Here is a 21,781-nt window from a genome sequence, read left to right as displayed (position 1 = left end):
GACCACATCTCACATGGACCCCACCAGAGCTTCGGGTTTGGGGTTCAGGAAGCAAACGTTCTAGCTGCTGGCCTCTCAAGAGGCAGCCAGTTCTATCCTTCCTGCAGATTCACCCTTGTCCCCAGTTCCAGGGGTCTGAGTCTAGAATGAGGTTGGGACCAATAATTCTCCCTTCAGGGTCCCCCGAAGCTCAGATAAGGCTCTCCTTGCATCCCACTGTCTCTTCCCTATTGCTCTATTTGGCGTTATGTACGCGAGCCTCATATTGTCCACTGGGAGCCATGCAGCAAGGGGATTTCTCTAACTAGCTAACACTGTTTTAAAAGTGTGCTCTACAAGTTCTGCCTTTCCTCTCTGCCACTGGGGCCTCTGAGCATGGAATTACAAAGTAACACCAGTCCCTAGGGCCTGTGTGCCTGTAGCGTGACGTCTGTTAAGAATTGGAAAAACAGTGTGTGAGAAAGCAGGTCCTGAGGGAGGCTCCCAAAACTTCCATATTTAACATGTTCCTAAGAGGCGAGCTCAGGGTTCCTGTGGTCTCTTCCAGCCTCCCACTGGAGAGCGACATGCCTCCAGGCCACTTGGTGTCCCCAGCCTCAGGAAGAGGGGCAGAGGATTTAGCTTCCAGCAGGTAGAGAGAGAGAGGCCTTGAACCTCTCTAAGCCTACTTCCTCACCTTCAGACCAAGAAAAGCACCTCTCACAAAATGGCTCTTCTGCCACAGTGTACAGATTTTGACAATTTCTAAAAAAGTAACATTTGGTTAACAAATACTTGATTGCCCACTATGAGCCAGGCTCTATTCCAAGTACTGAAGAGCAAAAAAGAAGACAAAGTCCCTACCCTCAGAGACAGGCAAGAAACTCAGCAAAAGTGAACACAAACGCCACAGAGAAGGGAGGTGGGAGTTGTGTGTGCGTGTGTGAACACAAACGTCACAGAGAAAGGAAGCAGGAATTGTGTGTGTGTGTGAACACAAACACTACAGAGAAGGGAGGCAGGGGTTGTGTGTGTGTGTGTGAACACAAACACTACAGAGAAGGGACGCGGGAGTTGCGTATGTGTGTGTGAACACAAACACCACAGAGAAGGGAGGCAGGGGTTGTGTGTGCATGTGTGAACACAAACGCTACAGAGAAAAGAAGCAAGAGTTGTGTGTGCATGTGTGAACACAAACGTCACAGAGAAGAAGCGGGAGCTGCGTGTGTGTGTGTGTGTGTGTGAACACAAACACTACAGAGAAGGGATGCGGGAGTTGCCACAGAAAAGGGAAGCAGGAGTTGTGTGTGCGTGTGTGAACAACTGCCAGAGACTATTTTAGACAGGCTGTCAGGGATGGTCTCTGTCAAAGTGCCCTGATGTGACAGATGAAGAGAGAGAAAAGTCTGGAGACCAAGTGCTCAGCCAGTTCAGCATGTACAGGACGTGCAATGGATCGGGACTCTGGAGGAGAAAGTGGACATAGCAGACATTGAGCACTGTGGTAGTCTCCCCATAGAAAGCGCTAGAACGAAGGCTATCTGTCCGCCCTAGCCTCAGAGTCTGGGATATTTCAGTTCCTGACCCCCGGCTTGCCCACCTAGACTGGCACTCCCCAAAACAGACTGTCTAGAGACTTCCTCCTCCTCTTGACCTTTCCTGAGTGAACCGTAAGCTCCTTAAGGGGAGGAACTCGGTATGACCATGTGTAATCTGCCTAGAACTCTGCCCACAGTGGGTATTAGTCCTGAATGAATAAACTGTGATAGGACGGACACTGCTGAGACTTCAGACCACTGCCACAGATGCCTGTGTAACCAGGAAACAAACGGAAGCCTGTGCACAGCACTTGCCATGTCTGAGACCACATGCTGGGTTCACAAGTCCGTGGGGAAGCAGTAAGGGTCCTGCTCCCCTACCCAACAAAAGACAAAGATTCATCTACCAAAACAAAAAAAAAAAAAAAACACCCCAAAACAAAATAACAAAACAAAAAAAACCCCACTATATCCTCTAACCAAAACAATGCCATCCATCACCAAAACAAAACAAAACACAGTATAAATGGAGGAGCACTCAATGTCTCCAGAGAAGAAAAACCTGCTGGAATGACAGACACACCTGAAATCCCATCAGGAGATGACTGAGGGAGACCAAAGGGTCTGCGCCAATCTAAGCATCCAAGCAACACCCTGTCTCAAACAAAATGTTATTTTCCCCAGTGTATTATAGTGGTATATTATTTGTGTTTTAAGAAACAAAGCTCGCCTGAAGATCAGAGGGCAAAGCAGCCATACTAGCTAGCCATACAGGCCAAGGAGTGGTGGCATACACCTTCCCTGGTCTCAGGAGAGAGAGGCAGACAGATCACTGTGAGTTCAAGGCCACCCTAGGCTATACAAAATTAAATCTGTCTAAAACAGAAAACAGAGCTCACACAAAGGTGATCCCAACACTTGGGTTCATGCACCTTTAATCCCAGCACTATGGAGGTGAAGACAGGAATGATATGGCTGGACAGAGAGAGGACTATAAAGGGAAAGAGACAGGAATTCAGTGGAGTGAGGAGTCTGAGGATTCATGGAGATAGGATCTCGCCCTTTTGGTCTGAAGATTTGGTAGAGGTAAAAGGACTCTCCAGTGGTTGGCTGCTTTGCTTTTCTGATCTTCAGGCTGAACCCCAGTATCTATCTCTGGGTTTTTATTATTTGTGCTACAATGTATTATTTCATCTTTTTCTCTTCACATCTCTTTGAAGTGAACAATTCAAAACAGCATTCCCAGGGTCTAGAGGTTTGTTAGAACAAGAACCTTGGATGTCATCACATACTGACTGGATCAGATGTAACACTTTTTTAAGATTCTGGCAGCAAGTACTTTATTATTTATTTATTTATTCATTTAATTTTCCAAGACAGGGTTTTTCTGTCTCCACACTGACAGTCCTGGCACTCACTCTCTCGATCAGGCCTGCCTCAGATTCAGAGACCTGCCTGCCTCTGCCTCCTGAGTGCTGAGATTAGAGGTGTGTGCAGAATCATGCCCAAGCAAGAACAGCAAGTATTCTTCACTGCTGAGCCATCTTTCTGGCCCCAGGTATGGAATTTTAGCAAGATCAGGAAGGAACCTGTGTAGACTCTAAGCTTGAGAAGCCCTGAATTAAAGTAGTTCCGTCTTCATTTTACAGATATATGGAGGAACTCAGCCTGAGAGAACGCAAGTGACAAGGGACTTGCCCAAGTCACTGCTGCAGAGCAGAGGATCAGGGCGGCAGTGAGCTGCATGGGTGAGTGAGAACCTGAGATGTGGACAGGAGTAAGGCTGAAGAAAGTCTGTAGAGAAGCTGGGCATCAGTAAAAGCCTGAGGGGAACCCATTCTGAGACTGATACAGCTCCAGGGTCAGCCAGAAAAGTTAGCTGGTTCCCACAGACACAGCAAATAAAGGCATTGGTTAACCTGGGGAGCTGCCCTGAGTCCCTGCACAAAAGGTTCTACACATCATGGTGAAATGACTATAAGAGCCCAGTGGGCTTCACATTCTAGCTTGGGCTCTGCCTCCCCTTTACTGGCTAACCTTTAGCAGGTGACCGAACTCTGCTTTCATGTTCTCTGGTCAGATAACGACAAAATGGCCCAGCATGGTTGCACATACCTGCAATCCCAGCTCTTGGGTGGTGGCAAACAGGAGGCCAGTGAGTCTGAAGCCAGTCTGGGCTGTAGACCTGGTGCCTCAACAAAACCCAAACAACAAAAACCAATTGCTTCCTACTTAGTTTCAAAGTGGTGGGAGATTAGATTTAGTTTTAAAAATCAATAAGAACAAAGGATCTAGGGCAGCTCAAACCTTTAGTGTCCATGTTGGAGGTGGTGGAGGGGAAACAGGACTCTCCACCCACACTGCGAGGCATACAAAACACCAGCTAAATAAGAACAAACTGCCCAGCAGAGCCACGGTAATAGGTTAATGATTTGAAATCTCAAATCAAGGGAGATGCCTCTACTTTTGCAGATTTTAGTTCAAATCCATTCTGAAGTAATACAGAGTGATGTATGAGCCACAAAAAGGCCGCACACAGGCCTGTATCCACACACATCCACAGACAACAGAGAAAAAACAAGACTCTGGGGTAGCAAATCTCAGCTGGGCATCCCATCACTTCGTTGAGCCTCAGTTCTCTTCGGTCTGAGACGAGATTTTCAGTGTGGAAATCAGATGCTGTAATTCAGAACACTGTGCTCTTGATCTAAGTCAGGAGCTTTGAGAGGTTTAGGCTGCATAGGCTCTCCCTTCCCTCTTCTCTGTCAGCCCAGGGCCTGCTCACTGAGGTTCATGTAGGAAGAAACATGAATCTGGGAATCCTTTCAACTAGCCTTAGTCCTGATGATCACTAACTCAATACACAGACCTGAAAGGCTGAGGGAATGTTTTGGGGTTTCTGTTGGTTTGTTTTTGTTGTTTTGTTTTGTTTTGTTTTGTTTTGAGGCAGAGCCTCACAATAAAGCCTTGTTTGGCCTGGAAAGTCACTTTGTAGCCCAGGTAGGCCTCTAATTCAAGAACTACATCCCTGAGTAGTAGGTGTGGATAACCACACTCCCCAGGAAGGTATTTTGAGGGTTTACTTTATTCAGGAGCTGTGTCATCTCGGTGTGCACTCAACGCAAACCGCACTGCAAATCTCACCCCCAGAATCTGGCGGGAATCTACCTGGATTCCTATCCTGGACCAAGTCCAACATCTCCAGAGTGCAACCACTTGCTGCCCAGGTTCCTTTTTACAATGTTGGGTTTCAGGGCTAGTGATGGCACAGGACACCTGACCATGCATCACAGATGTATATGCAAACTGACTGTAACAAAGATGAAATCGGTCCTGCAATTATTACTGAGCATCATAAAATGTCTAATTTGGACTGATAGCATTTTTCCAGGAAGTCTAAAGATTTGGGATTTCAAATCAAAATCTACAAAAGTTCAGGGCACCTTCCCTGCAGAGTGGAGACCCCAACCACTTAAACATTGTCAATCAGATTGTCACCTTCTGCCTCCCAACCTGCCACACACCACTCCAGCCACCTCTCTTTAATCATGCTCGGTTTGAGGCGATTTTCACACCAAGTGATTGCTACTTTACTGGTGACATTAAACACTCAATGGAGTCAGACTGGTCTCTAGCCGGCCTCATCTATAAAAACGGAGGTAATATGACCTTAGGGACTTGTTAGGCGGATGAAAGATGCCTGGGAAGCAGTTACCATGCGCCTGACACACGGTAAACACACAGTTGAGCAGTGGACTTCCTTCCCTAGAATGTTTTCCTAAATCACATGCCTCCCTCTTCTCCTTCACCACATATTGAGCCCTTTTCTCAGCATCTTCATAAGAAATAAAAATGTCTGAAATGCAGAAGGGACAGTGCTGACTATCCACTTCCTTGGCCCGGGATCAGCTCTCACTAGCAGTGCTTGCCAAGGATTGTTTTAGAAAAGAATATTAATTATGTCTGTCTTTCTGTGAGTTGTGTACACTTGAGCGATGATGCATGAGGAGGGCCAAAAGAGGGTGCTGGGTCCTCTGGAGCTGGAATTCCTAAGGGCCACTGAACTCAGGTCCTTAGAAAGAGCAGTAAGTATTCTCGATGCTGAGCCATTTCTCCAGCCCCAACAATTCTTTACTGTATCTGGATTAGGAAGGAGGTTCCTGGGTCCTGACCATCAAACGGCAAAGAGAACAAGTTCTCTTACTCGCAACAGGATTGGAACAGCACGGGCAGTAGAAATTCACCCGGATGGGCATGGACCCAAGTTCCAAATATCAAATTCTAGGAAGGTTTTTTTTAATTTTCATTTTTCAAGTACAATTAAGGGAGCAAACGGTAGCACTTAAGGACCTTATGCCGGGGCCTTCCAGAACACAGTGGAAAGTCTGGACTCTTGGCAGCCACAAGGCCTTCAGTCAGACCTGCAGACTGCTCCAGTCCCCTTTGACTATTACTCTACATAATTTTGTTTTGGTGGCATTAGGGATTGAACCCAGAGCCTTGTGCACGTAAAGCAAGCTTGCTACCACTGAGTTACACACATTACCAAGCCTTTCCCTTTTGTTTTTTCACAAAAGATCTTGCTGTGTTACCTAGGCTGGCCTCAAACATTTTACTTCTACACACAAGCCCCAACAGTGTATGTTCCTCCTCGTTTTTATTCATGTATTTTTTGGTAGTGGCAATGATCCTAGGGCCTTGTGTGTGCTAGGCTATATCCCCAGTCCCCTTCTTTTGAGACAACCTTACTAAATTGCCAAGACGTCTCTTGGCTCACTCTGCTGCCCAGGCAGGCCTTGAACTTGTGATCCTCCTCTTGAGCCTCTCAAGCAGCTGAGATTACAGGCCTGCAACACCAAACCTAGCATTTTCCTCGTCCTTAGAACTGTGTTCCCAGTCCATTTAGCTGATGGGCTCTCACTCACAGTGCTTTAGCCAGGGCAAGACACCACATAGAATAGATATTTGACCCAAAGTAGACAGAATATCCATGGTCCTTGTCAGGAATGGGAGAAACTCGGGGAAGATCACCTGAGGGACGAAGCCAAATTAAAGGATGCAGGACGGGGATTCAGAGAGACAAAGAGATTTTCTTTCTTTTTAAAAAACATTTATTTATTTTGGAGGAGGCACCTTTCATAGCATATACGTGGAGTTCAGAGAACAATTTGTGGGAATCAGTTCTCTCCTTCCACCATGTGGTTCTTAGGGATTAGATAGGTTATTAGGCTTGGCAGCAGGCACCTTTACCTGCTGACCCATCTTGCTAGCCTGAGATTTTCTTTAATATTTTTATTAATTCCTTGAGAATTTAATACAGTATACAGTGTTGTCTGAATGAGAATGGCCCCACAGACTCACATATTTGCTTGTTTCCCAGCTGGAACTGTTTAGGAAGGATTAGGAGGTGTGGCCTTGTTAGAAGAGGTGTGCCCCAGGGGGCCTGAGATTGACACACAGAGATTTCCAAAGTCCATGCCAGCCACAGCCAGGCCCAGAGTGTCTTTTTCTCTGTACCTGTTTCTCAGTCTGCTGCAACTTGCAGACAAGATGTGAGCTCTCGGCTGCCTCTTCATCATCACGTCTCCCTGCCGCTATGCTACACACATGATGATCATGGACTGACCCGCTATGCTACACACATGATGATCATGGACTGACCCTCTGAAATGGTAAGCTCTCTTTTGTAAGAGTTGCCTTGGCCATGGTGTCTCTTCACAGCAACAGAACTAGGACAAACGTATTTGACCGCATTCATCCCTCACTCCTCCCATACATGTCGTCTAACCTCCACCTAACTGCTTGCTCTCTTTTCACAAAATGAAAGTCCAGCACTTGGCAGGCAGCAGAGGTGAGTCTGATGCTCATATTGGCCATATATGCATGGGTATGGGACAGCCCACTGGTCAGCCTACCAGAGGCTTCTTCTTCTCCTGCTTCTTCTTTTTTTCTGGTTTTTCAAAACAGGGTTTCTCTGTATAACCTTGACTATCCTGGAATCCACTTGTAGTCCAGGCTGGCCCTAAACTCAGAGATCCACCTATCCCTGCCTCCCCGGTGCTGGGATTAAGGCATGCGCCACCACCACCTGGCTCAGAGCTACTTCTTAAGGAAAACTAACTCGCCTTCCCACTGAAGCCATCGACTGTCAATAGCTCCTCAGCTAAAGGTGAGGCGTGAAGACCCTCCCACTCTCTGCTGGAATATTGACCAGCTTGATCTTGTCAGGTAACACAGCTTCTGTGGGTCTATGTGTGCATCAATCCTGTAATATCCAAAAGATACTATTTCACCCAGTCCTCCCCAAACTGTCCCTTACAATCCTTCTGTTCCCTCTTCTGAGAAGGTCTCTGAGTCCTGTGGGGAAAGTTGGTCCTTATCTGTCACCCTGTGCAAAATTCTAAGTGGGTCAAAATCTCAATATTAGACCTGAAACTCTGAAAATCCACAAGGAGAGCAGGGAATACACTTGATGGCAAACTTACTTAGGTAAAGGTTTTCCCATGGGGCCCCAGTAGCCAACAATCAACAAGAGGGACCTCATGAAATTAAAAGGCTTCTCCACTGCAGAGGAAACAGTTAATCAACTGAAGAGGCAGCCTACAGAATGTGGAGGGAAATCTCTGCTGTATACATCTGATAGAGAAATGGTGTCTAGAATATATGAAGAACTCAGAAAAACTAAACATCAAGAAAACACAGTATCCAATTTAAAAAATAAAAGCTTGCTAATGGAACTGAAGAAAGACTTCTTAAAAAAAAAATACAAGGGGCAGCAAGATGGCTTAGAAGGTAAGGGCAGTTGCCATTAACTCTGACAACTTGAATTCCATCCTTGGAACAGACAGGTAGAAGAAGAAAACCCTCTCCTGAAAATTGTCTTCTGACCTCCACACATGTGCGTGTGCGCGCACACGTGTTTGTGCACGCGCGTGCGCACACACACACACACACACACACAAATGTAATCAAAGATGAAGAGAAGATGATGATGACAACCAAGCACACTTGGTAGCATTTGCTTTAATCTGAGCATTTGAGAGGTAGAGGCATGTAGATCATTGTTAGTTCAAGACCAGCCTATTCTACATAGCAAATTCCAGGCTGCTTGGGAGAAACAGTTCATTAGTTACTTTTCTACTGTTGTGATAGGACACCATGACCAAGGAAACTACAGACTGATTATCTGGGCTTGTGGTTCCACAGGGCTGGCATCCACAGTGACGGAGTGAGAGGTGGAACAGTTGAGAGCTCACATCTTAAACCATAGCAGAAAGCAGAGGGTGTGAGTCTTTAAATCCTCAAAGCCACCTCCAGACACAGACTTTTTCCCAACAAGGCCACATCTCCTAAACCTCACCAAACAGTGTTACCAAATGGGAACCAAGAATTTAAATGCCACCTATGATGAGATCTGTTGCCCTCTTCTGGTGTGCAGTCAAACATTCAGACAGAAGACTGTAACTAAATTTATATGCCTGAGACTATGGGGAATATAGTTGAATCATCACGCAGTTTTTTTTTTTTGGAAAAAAATTTAAATACAAATGTCTAAAATATATCTTTTAAAGTATTTAACATTTGCATTAGCCATCAGGGAAATGCAAATTAAAATGCTTTGACATTTCATTTACTCAAGTAAGAAAGGCCAACAGTAAGAAAAAAAATGAGAACAAACGTTGGCAAGGATGTATGGGGAGAAACACTTGTTGGGAAAGCAAAGTGGTACAGTCACTATGAAAATCAATGTGGAAGTTCCTGAGAGAGCTAGAAACTCTACACCCCACCACAGAGATGTCTGCTCATCCGTGTTCATGCTGCTCTCTTGACAATAGACAGGACATGGAAACAGCCTAGAGTCACCAACAGTGAAAACATGGTACCCGTACACAATGAAAAAAAATGGATGAGCCTGGAAAAAATGACACCGAGGCAACCGAGCGAGACTTGGGAAGACAAACACTGTGTGTTTTCATTGAAATGTGGACCTAGTGTATGCTTAACTTAAAGCACCTGCAGGACCAGCTGAGCGGATCAGTGGATAAAGTGCCCGCCAACCTGCCAACCTGGAACCACATTACCAAACAAGCCTGATGATGCCATCGTATTAACCATAGAAAAGTGTTCAGTATCAGCAATAACCAAGGAAAGCAAGTTAAAGTCTCGAGAGATATACTCACAAGAATAGTTAAATAAACTGACCGAAGCAAGAATCTCCAAGTTTTAGAAGCAAGTAGAACTCATAAACAGCTAGTAAGACAGAAATTTAGAAACTGGGCATAGGCGCTCATACCTGTAGATTCTGACTACAGGTATGAGGCAGGGGAATTGCTGTGTGTTCCAGGTCAGTCTTGGTTACATACTGAGTTCCAGAACAGCTTGAACTACACAGTAAGATCTTGTATCAAAAAACAAACCAACCAATCAAGGTGTGTATGTCGGGGGAGGGAGGAGGACACGTTACCACCACTAACAAAGCAACTCTATTTAGAGGAATGTAACCTAAAGAAGTTTGTTCAGAGGCACAACAGAATATGCCTGAGGAGGGCCAGAGAGACGGCTCGGGAGTCAAGCCTGACGATCTGATTCCATCCTGGGAACCCACACAGCGAAAGGAGAGCCAACTTGTGCATGCCTCCGCCACTAAACAAACAAATGAGTAAATACAATTTAGAAGAGAGAATATGTCTGAAAATGTTCTTGGCACCCCACTGTCCATCTACCGCTAACTGAACTTACTGTGACCTGTTCACACCAGCACATACTGTTGGCGACAGACATGGGGCTACCACATGGATGCATGCCAAGTGATACACTAAGCAAAAGAAGCCAAACACAAGATGCAGACAAGGTGATCTTGCATGTATAAAATTAAACTAGTTAAACTAAATGGTACTGTGCAGCGACACACACACAAATGGTGAACCAAAGATGATGGTCGTCTACAGGTCAAGATGACAGTCTCTCAGGAGGAGGTTAAAATCTGAAGTAGGCATTGACAATGTTCTATTTCTTTTTGTTAATTTCTTCCTTCCTTCCTTTCTTTCTTTTTGCTTTTTTTTTTTTGAGACAGATTTCTCTGTGTAGTTTTGGAGCCTATCCTGGAACTCACTATTTAGACCAGGCTGGCCTTGAACTCACAGAGATCTGCCTGCCTCTGCCTCCTGAGTGCTGGGAACAAAGGGATCAAAGGCATGTGCCACCACCGCCAGGACCATGTTCTACTTTTTGAGGCTGCAGTGTTTACATTGTCATTTCCTTCATAATTATTTGCTAAACTATACATTTGTGTCCCCTGTGGGACAATGGTCTATACTCTGTCACTTGTATTTTAAATAAACGTTGATTGGCTAGTAACGAGGCAGGAAGTATAGGCGAGGTGACCAGGCAGAAAGCAGAGTGGGCAACAAGAATTCTGGGAAGAGGGAAGATTCAGTCTGCAGTCTTCACTCAGACTGAGAGGAAGCAAGACACAGAGCAAGCAAGATGTGACTGCCTCGCCGAAAAAGGTACCAACCCATGTGGCTAACACAGATAAGAACACAGGCTAATATAAGTTATAAGAGTTAATAAGAAGCCTGAGATACTAGGCCAATCAGTTTATAACTAATGTAGACCTCTGTGTGATTTCTTTGGGACTTAATGATTGCAGAAACCCGGCAGGACAGAAACCTCAGCCAACACTCCATCTGTATATTGTACCCTTCAGAGTAAAAAACATTCTAAACAAATATAACAAAATAAATATTTTGATTCTTAGAAAAATTGAAAGGACACAAAAACTGTCATAAAAAAACTGTACTCAGCTTTTTGTTTGTTTCTGAGTTGAGATTGTTCCACACTGACTCTAACTTCTAGGTCCAACAATCCTCCTGCCTCAGCCTTTCTAGAGCTACCATGTCACCCTGCCGCAAATCATGACCTTTGTTTTTAATTTGAAACCTTGCTTCCCAAATTCCTAACATAGTACATAGCAAACACATTTTCTCTTTCAGTAAGCCTATTTTCTTTCTATGTTTCTTTAAATAAGGTCTCACGTAAGGGAGGTGGACTTAAAACTCTTGCTCCTCCTGCCTGCACCTACAGAATGTTGGGACTGCAAGCATGCACCACCCCAGCTTAAGCAGGGGATGTTTGCAATTGCCTAACCTCTTAGGACTGCAGGTGGAAACAGTCACCTGGGAACAGATGGATGCTTTGCCACACAACACCCAAGGACCCACTTACACTTGGAAAAACAAGGCTGAAGGGGTACCCACAGACCTAGGGTGGTATCTTCTTGAAATTTGCCATTCCTAGCTGGGCAGTGGTACATGCCTTTAATACCAGCACTTGGGAGGCAGGGGTAGGACGGTCTCTGTGAGTTCAAAGCCAGCCTGGTCTACAGAGTAAGTTGCAGGATAGCCAGGACTGTTTCACAGAGAAACCCTGTCTCGAAAAAAAACAAAACAAAAAAAATCAATTTGCCATTCCTGAGCATCTTTGCTTAGGTAAGACCCTACTGACAATGTGGAACCAGTTTCCCAAAGGAATTTGGGTTGAGACTGGGGAAAGGAAGGAAGGCAGACATAGCTCTTAAATTCAGATAAAACGCTTGAAAAGAGGAGACTCTTGATGATCTGCGCTGATCCCCCAAGGCTAGAGGCAGTCAGCCTAATAGCAGGCTCAGTGCAAGGCCCAACAAGTGGTGCTTTGGGGACACAGAGCTAAACACGTGCGTGTGAACTAAAAAAAGCTCTAACCTCAGAGTCCAAGCGGGGGATTGTGCTGGCATGGAGCTGGTCCCTAAAGGGCACTGAGCAGCGACTACCACACATCCTTGACCCGTGCAGGGCAACTCATCCACAGCGACACCATGTAGATACCAATCTGAGTCCCCACCCACTGCTCTCCCTCCTCTGAAAGGACCTCTTTGGGCTGCAGAGGCCTCTAGAGAGCTTAGAATCCTTCCTAATGAGCCTTTCTGGGAAACTCGAAAGGGTACTTGAAAAAACAATGTGTGACTGCATTAGTGCCCACCCCGAGAAAAGAGGCACAGAGGGGAAACATCTAAACCAAAGTTGGTGGGTCCCAAACAGGTGCTTTTCTGGCCCCTTTATGCCGACAACCCACACTGTCACATGAGCAGGGAAACATGAAGCTGGCAGGGAAAGCCGCAGCTCATTCACACAAAGCCCACGACAGGTGACTGGAGGAGAAGGGTCACCCACGAGGAACAAGATGACGCTGTGGCCGCTAGTGTTCCTCTATGACCGAGAACATGCTATTACAGGAACATGTTTCTCTCACACTTCTCTCTTTGGAAAGTGGGTAAGACGGTCTCTGTCACCCCGGCACTGTCCCTCTGCCCGTGAGCTCTTGCTGGCTCACCATTCCCACCTTTCCAGAGGTCCACTGACCCCGCACCTCACCCCTGCCAATGCCCTCATCCGTGGCTTGGGATCCTACAATCTCTCAGGCCAAGGTCTGTCTCTATTTTATCTGTTCTTCTTCCCATCCCTCTTCACACTGCCACTCACCGAAGGGGAGACTGAAAGACGGGGGAAAGAGAAAAGGGAGCCTAGGTCTGCACTACCACTGAAAAATGAAACCAGAAAGCAGGACTTGGCGACTGAGTGACTGGTGGTTGGCCGCTGGTGCTATCATGAAAATGTAATTCCCCTGATAACCATGGAAACCAAACGAAGGCACTATGGTGAAGGCTGCTCTCTTTCGATAGCAATAAGAGGCCAGAACCCAGAGAAACAAAGAGATGCAGGCATTCTAGGCCAGAGGAAATCCTTTCCTAACAGCTTCAACAGAGTACCATTTTCTCAGTCTCTAAATCTCAGCAGGCTTCCACCGGGGCTGGAGACCCGACAAGGTTCCTGAGACAATTCAAACCTCTCTTGTGTGCCAGTCCCCTGGGACCAGCTGCAGTGAGGCGAACTCCCTGTTATCCTAAAACATACTGAGACCCAGCAGAGGGACACACATGTGTGCACATACACACACACACACACACACACACACACACACGTGCACAAGAGACTTTTATATAACCTCAAACTGACATAGTCAGCTATGGAAACAGCATCAAGGGGGCAAACACCATTGTCTGGTTCATAGCTTTCTCTTCATCCAGCTCCTTGTAGATGTACAAACAGGCAGCCGGAATAAACGAACACGGGAAAGCACAAGCCTTCTTCCTACTACCCAGTGCCAACAGCGTTGAAGTCTGAGCAGAATCAAAGTGCTGGCCTCGTTCTGGGTGCAGTCTCTTTATGTGCAGGAGACAGCGGATTACATGGGTTCCTAGGCATCTTCCAGGAGACAGTCAATCACTCTACTGTGCTTTTTTTGGTGGTAGCACATGCCTGGTAGTTTTCTCTCCCCTCAGAGGGAATCTGATACCCATCTGCTCTAGTAAATTAGCGTTCCCATCCTGACTCATTCTGTAGGAACAACAGGTTCACATGCCAATGGGAAACAGAAGGCAAAGGGGGCCTGGGAAAGGGGCGAGGGTTCTACAGTCAGAAAAACCAACAACACTGTTCTTGGGCTCAGATACACATACACACACAGTAGATGCTGTGCTTACTGCAAGAAAGACGTCTTTCTTGGAGTCTCTCTAGCCGGGTATTTCAGTCTATTTTAATAATGCCCATGCTGAGAGCACTCTCTAAGGAGCCCTGGGGCCCGCACTGCGCTCATCTCGCTTCACGCTTAATCCTCACAGCAGCCTCTGGCCTGAGTACTCATCTCTCTACTTTTAACAGAAGCGCCATCGACGTGGCTTAAGAATGTCTGGCTAGTGGGTAGTGGGACTAAAACCAACTCCGGAGTTCTGGCTCACCAAATGGCTTTGCCATCAGATCTTGGGTGCAGGAGGGAGGCCGGGCAGGGGTTACCCCTCTTCCTTCATAGATTTTAGAAACCGAGTCTCCATGTCTTGCTAAAGCCAGACCCACTGGGTGCCCGACTGCACACTCGCTCCCGCATCTCAGGTGAAGGCTGCCATCCACAAAGTAGAATTCATTCTCTCGCACTCTCGGAAAGCCCTGGGGCTGGAGGCGACCGCGGGCAGTCCCCGGGGTGGGGGTGGCGGAGCAAGGCAAGGCTCTCCTGGAGCTCCGGCGGCCAAGCCCCCCCACCCCGGCACGGCCCCAGGCCGGGTCCCCGCAGCCCATCCAGAGGCTTGGCCCGCGGCAGGGCCGAGCGGCCGGTGGCCTGGAGCACCAGCGGGCTCCCGGGAGGCCTCCGGGGCGCGTCGAGGAGCCCGCGCTCTTACCTCAGGGAGCGGCGCTGCGCGCCCCCGGCCGCGACGCCCTGGAAGCCGCAGGGCTGCCCGAGGACTGCGGCGCGCCGCCAGGAGGACCGACTTCTCCGCGAGCCCCGCCCCCGACGGCTGTCACGTGATGCGGGGGCGGAGCTCGACTGGGAGCGCGGGGCCGGGAGACTGGAGGGAAGGTGGAGTTAGCGGGTCTCTGCGAAGGGCGAGCGTGGCCTCGGAAGGGGCAGGAATAGCAGCCGTGGGCGAGAACTGCAGGAGGATCCCAGGGTCAACGCGGATCCTTCCCTGCACCAGTTGCCTAACAGCCCCATTGGCTCTGTGCGGATGAGCACACAGGACCTGGGTTCACCCTGGGAACAGACAAAGCACGATGTATGTCAGTGATGTGTAGTCGCTGTAGCTCCAGCTACTAGTTAAGGACCCAGGATAACAAAACTGTGATGGATTGCGGGGCAGTGGTGGCGCACGCCTTTAATCCCAGCACTAGGGAGGCAGAGGCAGGCGGATCTCTGTGAGTTCGAGGCCAGCCTGGTCTACAAAGGGAGTTCCAGGACAGGCTCCAAAGCTACAGAGAAACCTTGTCTCGAAAAACAAAAACAAAAACAAAAAAACAAAACAAAAAAAAAAAAACAAAAAAAAACAAAAAACAAAGCTGTGATGGCCCCTGTTCTGAAATCCATTCTATGCTGGAGACGGTAAATATGAACCGCTATTTAAGTCCATATGTAATTAAAATTATCTGAAGTAACATGAAAAGAGCCCTGGTTTAAAACCTGGGGCTGGGAGAAGTGATGAGAGTAGCTATATGGAAAAGGGGCAGGGGAAGTCAGTGTGAGAAAGTTCCTGAGCCAAGGGAGGCAAGATTGCTCCTTAGAGAAATACAAAGTGTTGTGGATTTTTTTTAACAACAGCAAAGAAGATGTTTTATTTTTATGTGTATGAGTGTGCCCCTGAGTGTATGTGCACTGTGTGCTTGCAGAGCCACCGGAAGCCAGCAGAGGGAGTTGGGTCTGCTGGAACTGGAGTACAGACAGTTGCCAGCCACCAAGTGGATCTTTTGCAAGAGCATTACACCTCCTGACCCCTAAGCCTACTCTTCGGCCATGTGCGCCCACCCCACCGCCCACCCAGTCTTAGATCAAAGGGTATTAGAGGCCATTGTATTTCATAAGGCAAGATAAAGGTTTTCCTTTATGTACATGGAAGCCATTGAAAGGGTAGAGAACGTGAGTGTTTTGACACTGCTATTCTGTAGTGAGAAAAAAAGCAAGAGATTGGGCTGAAGTACTGGTCATGGATTTGGGCACACAGATTTGAGACGGTTTTGCAGTAGAGTCAAATTTGGGTTGTGGGAAAACTAGGAGGAATCTCGTCTTCTGGTTTAACGGACTGCCACAGCTCCAGAAGGTGCTGCCCGCAGAAATGGAACTGTTGGAAGCAGAACACAGATGGAGGTGGAGGATCAGTAACTCAGTTAACTCAGTTTTTAACCTTTTCAGTTTGTGATGCCTGTGTAGCGTCAAGGTCATTGATTTCAAAAAGTAGCGGGGTGGGGTGAGGGGGGAGCCAGAGAGATGGCCCAGCCATTAAGAGCACTGGCTGTTCTTGCAGAAGATCCAGGTTTGATTCTCAGCACTCATATGGCTGCTCGCCATGCTCTATGACTTGAGTTCCAGAATGCCCTCTTCTGAACACATGTGGTACACGAATATACACATAAAGAAAGTACACATACACATAAAATAATTTTAAGAATTTTTCAAAAGCATCTGAATTAAGGAAGAGACTGTCAAGTGCAAAAACCCAACTCACCAAGAACGTTGAGAAGTTCCTACACCTGACCCCCATGGTCCCACTGCCCTCTGCTGACTCCTAGGTCTACAGGGGAAAAAAAAAAAACATAGTCTGTTAAAATGCATTTCATCTATTACTACTGTATGATGAATTTGGCATGATGGGGTAGGGCGTACATTACCATGTAGCTGTAGGGATTTTGGTTGTTTTGTTTTCTGTAGTGGTTGGAGCAAATTCAGGGTCTTGCACGTTGGAGCAAATTCCAGCCCTCAACTGCTCATTTGGGTAAAGCCCAAACCAAACTCCCAGACCTAAAAGCAGCCACTTAAAGACTGAAAGCCGTACCCCAGGCCCACAGATGTAGTGGGAGGGCCACGCCTAGGTCAAGTGCAGTGCAGAACAGGATACACTCATACTACGATTAACTCCGTGAGGTTGCTCGCTTTTGACGGCTGGCAAACCCATCACATGTCTAATCCTTTGAAAAGTGCCCCATTGTATGAAACCAGCAGGCTGGATATGAATTTCAATAAGCAGTGAAAATCCCGAGTTCCTGGATTTGTGCCACCAAACGTTATTGTTTGTTTTGGCATCTCTGTAAAAGAGGTAGGACTTCCAAAGGGGAACGGTGGTGGCTGTCTGCTGTGGCATGCTGTCGGTCTTCTTCATTAGTGCTGCAGGCGTCACGTGCCACGTGAGGGATTTTGCATGCCAAAACAGTGGTGCTTAGTTAAGTTTGGCGTGCATGGGTGCTTTGGCTGCATGTGTGTTGGTGCATAAGAATGGTATTTGTAGGCCGGGCGGTGGTGGCGCATGCCTTTAATCCCAGCACTCGGGAGGCAGAGGCAGGCGGATCTCTGTGAGTTCGAGACCAGCCTGGTCTACAAGAGCTAGTTCCAGGACAGGCTCCAAAACCACAGAGAAACCCTGTCTCGAAAAACCAAAAAAAAAAAAAAAAAAAAAAGAATGGTATTTGTAGGGAGTTGGTTGCTCCTGTTTGTCTGCTCTGATCTGTCTGGTACAGCCTTCCGTCCCTCCGTGTGCACAGTGATTTCCTGTCCTGTCGGCTGACTTTTCTCCTTCATGGGACTGCAGTGGGCTTGCTCATCTTAGCAGCCTGGCACATAAATTGTATTTATGGCAAGTGGATAAGTGGATATGCTGTCTCCTCAGCCACGTGAACCTTTTCTTTATAGAAAGATGAGAGGCAGGCAGAGTCATTTGTCCAAAAACAGGACAGCCATCATCCTTCTCGGCCACCTGCAGATCTCAACTTTCTACATTTGGGGGTTCCTCATTGATGAGCTTGTTATGGAAGTGAAGGCACCAGATGCTTCCTCTGTCTTTCCTTGCAGTTCTAACTTTACAAATAAATGCTCCCCCTGCAGAATTGAGACCTACACGCTATATATAGCAACATCTCTGGAACATTGTCAGCAATACGATGTAGAGCATCTCCGGGTACCAGGGAAGCTGTGAGCTCGCATCCCTCAGAGTAAGTGTTGGCACCTGATGATCAACAGACAAACAGAGATGGTCCAGCTTTCCGGTCTCCTGGGAAACCCGATTCTCTGGTGATCCTGACGTACCTTTTATCTTATTAATGAAATATTTTCCTTACTACTGCCAAAAATGGAGTCTGATGTTTGCAACTAGGAATACAGACTCCCATAATTTATATTAAAACGCTGAAGCTGTTAGCCAGGACTGTGAACTCCAGATTCTTGTGTTCTTTCCACACTCGTATCGCCATGTCCCAGTCATCCACAATATTTACACTCTGCGTTGATGTCTGTGTATCAGTTTTTTTTTTTGAACTGAATTTTTATGGAAGCTGAAAATAAACATCTTGAGTGGCTTCACGGGGAGGCGGCTGTCAGCAGAACATCTCAAAGGCAGAAATACTGGGCATCTGCTATATCATTTTCTTCTTTCTCTCTCTCTCTGGGGTGTATGTGCATGTTTGCGCGTGTGTGTGCACATGAATGGGGGGCAGAGGTCACCATTGAGCAGCTTTCTCTATTGTTCTTTGCCTTAATTTTCCCTTTTCCCCCTTTACTGAAAACAAATTGTTCTCATACAATATATATCCTGATTACAGTTTCCCGTCCCCCATTCCTCTCAGTTCCTCCCAACAAGACCCATTCTCTTTTGTCTCTCATTGGGGGGGGGAGGCTTTTTTTCCTAAGGAATAATAAAAAAATATAATAAGATAAAACAAAAATTACAATCAGAGTTGGACAAAAAAAAAAACAAGCAAAAAAAATTTCAGAGACCCACTCGTTCCCACACTCAGAAATCCCATAAAAACGCTGTACTGGAGGCCATAATACACGTGCAGAGGACCTGGTACAGACGGGGGCAGACTGTGCTGCCTCGGTCTCTGTGAGTCCACGGAGCTTTGATCTTGTTGGTTTAGAGGGCCTTGTTTTCTTTCATCTCCTCTGGCTCTTACACTCCTTCCACAACCTCTTCTAAGGGATTCTCTGTGCCCTGAGGGGAGGGATTTGGTGTACACTTCCCAGTAGGGCTGAGAGTTCCAAGGCCTCTCACTCTCGAATAATGTCTGTCTGTAGGTCTCTGTATTTGTTCCCATCTGCTGCCAAAGGAAGCTTCTCTGGTTGGCTGAACAAGGTACTGATTTATAAGTGTAGCAGAATATCATTAGGAGTAATTTTATCACTGCATTTTTTAAGACCAGTAGTATTTGGTTTTACCTTAGGTCCCTAGGCTATCTAGTCTCTGGTTCTTTTTTTTTTTTTTTTTTTTTTTTTTTTTTGGTTTTTGGTTTTTTCGAGACAGGGTTTCTCTGTGGCTTTGGAGCCTATCCTGGAACTAGCTCTGTAGACCAGGCTGGTCTCGAACTCACAGAGATCCGCCTGCCTCCCGAGTGCTGGGATTAAAGGCGTGCGTGCGCCACCATCGCCCGGCTTTAGTCTCTGGTTCTTGGTTACCCAAGTAATGCTAGGTATGGGTTCCATCCCTTAGAGTGGGCATTAAGTCAGATCAGCTATTGGCTAGTCACTCCCACAAGCTTTGTGCCACTGTTGTCCTGGCATATCCTGCAGGCAGAATATCACTGTAGATCAGAGGGTTTGTGGCTGGCTTGGTGTTGACATTTTTCTTTCGGTAGCATGCAGAACATCTTCCTGTATCAAAGCTGCTAGAATGGAAGAATGAAGGCTCTACGTAGGCACCAGCCTGACTTCTCCATGTTTGGTGAGTTATGTAGGCTTTGTCTTTAGCAATGGGACCTTGCTGTCAGTTTGTAAAGCCCAACATGTCTTTGTCTTGGCAATATCCTGGGTTGTTTGTGGGATTCCCATGAACCCTTTTGGCCAACAACTCAATTAGATGTTTGTTTGTTTTTCGAGACAGGGTTTTTCTGTAGTTTTGGAGCCTGTCCTGGCACTTGCTCTGTAGACCGAGCTGGCCTCGAACTCACAGAGATCCACCTGCCCCTGCCTCCTGAGTGCTGGGATCAAAGGCGTGTGCCACCACTGCCCAGCTCTCCTATGATTTTGTTGAAAATATTTTCTGTGCCTTTAGCCTGGGTTTCTTCTCCTTCCTCTCTTCCTATTATTCTTAGATTTGGTCTTCTTATACTGTCCCAGATTTCCTGGATATTTTGTGCCAGGATTTTAGAGTTAACGTTTTCTTTGGCTGATATATCCATTTCTTCTATCCTGTCTTCCACACCTGAGATTCTTGCTTCCATTTTTTGTATTCTGCTGGTAAGAATTGCCTCTGAGGTTTCTGTTCAAGTTCCTAAATTTTTCATTTCCAGATTTCCTTCAGTTTGTGTTTTCTTTATTGATTCTATTTCCACTTTCAGGTCTTGGATGGTTTTTATTTATTTTATCCCACTTTTCATTTGGGTTTTGTAGATTTCTTTAAGGCATTTATTCATTTCCTCTTTAAGGACTTGTGTCGTATCCATAAAGGCTGTTTTACAGTCTTTTTCTTGTGCTTCAGCTATGCTGGAATGCTCAGGGCCTACTGTGGTATGGTTGCTCGGCTCTAGAGGAGACATGTTGTCCTGGTTTTTATTGTATTTTTACAATGATGTCTAGGCATCTAGGTTTGGGGAGATCGTCATTCTGGGTGCTGATATCTGGTCTTGTCTTTGTTGGGTCCATGTGTTGTTCCTTGGTTTCCGTTGCTCTCTCTGGTTGTTAGGAGAGTGTGGTGGCTGAGTTGCCTGGTAGGAAATTCTTCTGGGGTCCTGATAGGTGTGGTCACTGGGATTCCTGGTAAAATGTGCTTCTGAGTATTAAAAACTGACACTTAGGAATGGGGATGGGCTGGGGGAAAAGGGGTCCACAGAAGAGAAAAAAGCAGGGTGTCCTAATGCTTAGTCCCCTGGGAATAGGGCAGAGAGTGAGGAGAGACCATAACAGGTGGTTCACTACAGAGCTGGGGTTGAGACTGGGGGATTAGATCTGGAGGAGTGGAGGGAGAGGTGAAAGTCTCCAGTTAGCCTGCCTGCTTCCCTGGCCAAAGTGTTCCGCATTTATTTGTGGAGACATGGCATCATTGCTGTGCCTGGAGCCCACTGTTTAGGCCAGACTGGCTGGGCATTGAACTCTTGGCATCCTCCTGTCTCTGCCTTTCCAACGGTACATTACAGACTCCCAGCTGCCACTCATTCCAACTTTTCTTTTTCTTTTTTTCTTTTGGTTTTTCGAGACAGGGTTTCTCTGTAGCTTTGGAGCCTGTCCTGAAACTCCCTTTGTAGACCAGGCTGGACTCGAACTCACAGAGATCGGCCTGCCTCTGCCTCCCAAGTGCTGGGATTAAAGGCGTGCGCCACCACCGCCCGGCTCATTCCAACTTTTCTTCAGGTGATGCAGGAGATCCGAGCTCAGGTTCTCTGGTCCAGCAGACACTCACCTCCTCAGCCCTCTTCTATGTAATCTGAAAACCTTTTATTTTCATTTTTCCTCTTTAAAGACATGAGTGGAAACGAAACGTACTAATGTAACTGAGAAAAGGAGGGCCAGCAGGTTTCTTAGGGCTGTCTTCAGCCTTACAGAGTGATCCCCTCCTCCTTTCTGTAGTGCTGAGGATCAAGCAGGGCCTCGGGAACACCAGACAAACTCTCAGCTAGTGAGCTGCAGCCCAACTCAGGCGCCTGTTTTTAGTTAGTTTGTTTGAGACAGGGTTTCACCAAGTAGCCCTGCCTGGCCTGGAACTT

General features: G+C 46.8%; 1 protein-coding gene across 1 annotated transcript in view; it reads right to left on the bottom strand.

Moving 5' to 3' along the window:
* The window catches only part of Fbxo10 (F-box protein 10), a 43,267-nt gene extending 28,379 nt beyond the window's left edge, over positions 1-14,888 (bottom strand). Inside the window, exon 1 of the mRNA XM_041667833.1 lies at positions 14,788-14,888. The gene's annotated coding sequence lies outside the window, so the exon portion shown is untranslated. The remainder of the gene's footprint in view (positions 1-14,787) is intronic.
* Between the last annotated feature and the right edge of the window lie 6,893 nt (positions 14,889-21,781).

Source organism: Microtus oregoni, unplaced genomic scaffold, assembly GCF_018167655.1.
Source record: "Microtus oregoni isolate MIOR12 unplaced genomic scaffold, Mior012 000017F_ref0000208, whole genome shotgun sequence".
Taxonomy (NCBI): Eukaryota; Metazoa; Chordata; class Mammalia; order Rodentia; family Cricetidae; genus Microtus; species Microtus oregoni.
This window is presented reverse-complemented; position numbering and strand designations above follow the sequence as displayed.